The sequence below is a fragment of the Bombus impatiens genome, unplaced genomic scaffold (assembly GCF_000188095.3).
Source record: "Bombus impatiens unplaced genomic scaffold, BIMP_2.2 scf_0647, whole genome shotgun sequence".
NCBI classification, from domain to species: domain Eukaryota; kingdom Metazoa; phylum Arthropoda; class Insecta; order Hymenoptera; family Apidae; genus Bombus; species Bombus impatiens.
Window position 1 is genome coordinate 1,144,314 of NT_177066.1, and position 2,127 is coordinate 1,146,440.

The 2,127-nt window shown below is 43.0% G+C and overlaps 1 protein-coding gene across 1 annotated transcript in view; it reads left to right on the forward strand.

Annotated features, from left to right (window-relative positions):
* Positions 1-666: 666 nt before the first annotated feature.
* LOC100742105 (cysteine-rich motor neuron 1 protein-like) overlaps positions 667-2,127 on the forward strand; it is a 159,018-nt gene continuing 157,557 nt past the window's right edge. Inside the window, exon 1 of the mRNA XM_003492017.4 lies at positions 667-848. The gene's annotated coding sequence lies outside the window, so the exon portion shown is untranslated. The remainder of the gene's footprint in view (positions 849-2,127) is intronic.

Here is a 2,127-nt window from a genome sequence, read left to right on the forward strand (position 1 = left end):
ATGTAAATCATGATATTTCTTATATTACAGTAACTGACTAGATTACAGTAAAATATGCATATGTTATTCTAAACACAACGAAGATTCGTAGTTCGTAAAGATACGAGCGGCAGGAGTTGGTACCCAATAGACATTAGGAATAAAGATTGGGTTTGTAAGACGTGCGAAAGAAAAATCAGTCTCAAGAGAGCGAGATAGAAAGAAAAGAGCACTGTTACAGAGACAGATGTCGGATGCATTTGTTACAGTTAATACCTGTAACTAGGTATAAGAAAGTTGGCAACTGGCTTATCACGCTGGTTACTGGTCGACGGCGGATCATATATTTTTTCTTCTTATACAAGCTTGTTATCCATCAAAAGAAGCTGGTAATTTTGTCCGCTACAAACAATGAGCTTTTCGGGGCAATACCGACCTGCCGATACGTTTGAGGTTTGTGGTAAGTAACAAATGTCGAATTGGTTATCGTTAACGCGAAATCAGAAATTTACATGAAAATAAAAATAACATGAAAAAAAGTGCGTAGGTGTCATGACAGCTGCTGTAGAAGAAACGAAACGAGATCGTTTCGATAGAACAGTAGCAGGTGAAGAAGTGGTTCGCAAGGAAAGAAGTGGCGTTAGAGCGCCGACGCGAGACGTCGAAACGGCCGACGCCGCGTCGTAGACACCGATTGTTCGTCAGTGCACGTTCGTCTTGAACACAGAGCGAATCGGGTGTTACGTTGTCGACGGAAAATTACGTTTTGTTCGGTTGTGCACGATGTTGTTGCTGCCAGCGTGAGTGCATCAACGGAGGAAACTGTACATTTATCGGGATTACTATGCGACCTGCTACGCATCATTCTTGTAAATATCTCTATTTTTTCGACAATCGGTTACTTTTCGAATCGATGAAACACACGGGACACGCGTTTTCGCGATCCGTTTGTTCGACGACCGATTTGCCCTTCTCCATATTTTGCGTATTTTATACGATTAATAAGCTACAGTACGCGACATCTCGTAAATTGTTTCGTTTCTTCGTACTTTATATTCCCAGAAGCCCTTTCTTACAGAATTTTTCTTGACGAAAGTGAAGTTTCATTGGAGCATTGACGGAAAGCTCGTACGACGATTTTGATACCGATCGTTTAGCTCGATGTTTCATCCGCGATATTCGAAAGTATCTTATAAACGTAAAGCGTGAAATCATTGGGGAACGTAACAACAGCGAACAGGTTCAGGGGGCTACGAACAAGTCGGCGAATATTTCATTTCGAGCTGCTCCCGGACGTGTTTGTTTCCATAATGTATGTACGTCGCGATTCTTGTTACCGTGGATGCATCCGTCGGGAAATACAACCTCGAGTACGTACAGTATTCTCTGACGCGTACGTAGCATGTACATGGTGCGCGTTAAAAGTATTTTCGCGTTTAATAGGACTTCCCGAAATTCCAGAATGTTGCACCGCGTATGCGGCACTGCGGTTCTCCGAGCTCTTGCTCGATGGCCTCTTACTCTCGTAATTTAATTGCGCGATCGCAACGCAAGGTGATCGAACTTGCTCGCAATCGTTTGGATTGCGGTGCGGCGATCTGAAATTAATTTCGTGTTTGCCCGTTACGTCAGCTCGATTCGCCAAATCTATGGGTTTTTTCTTTCGAGAACGCCTTCGATATTACTCGATTACCGGGCAGAAAATCTTTCGGTTACGAGTGGGAAAATAGCTGAACGTGATTAGCGACGCCGGCGTACCTGGCCAATAAACGATAGCGCGAATAACCCTGATTGCGAGAACTTCTATCTCCATTATTTTGCGTTTCTGTTTATTATTTTGATGACCGATTAAGATCAAATTTCTGTTTGCCTTCAACCAAACGGAAATTTAGCGCGTTAATCGACGCGACGATGAACGATCCCGAATTGTAATGTAAATATTTCCAGAGTTTGGAATCGCGCGCCAATGTCACAAACCGTATAATCTAAAGGTACGCCGGCATCATTGTTTCTCAGTTTTCGTATTTCGAGCGTAATGCATAGTTGAAAAGCGCGTGTTTATCGTTAGAACGACGAGGCTGGACCGGAGTGTTTTTATTTACTTTCGAAAAAGTCCGTGACAAAGACGAAACGTGTTTTCTACACTGT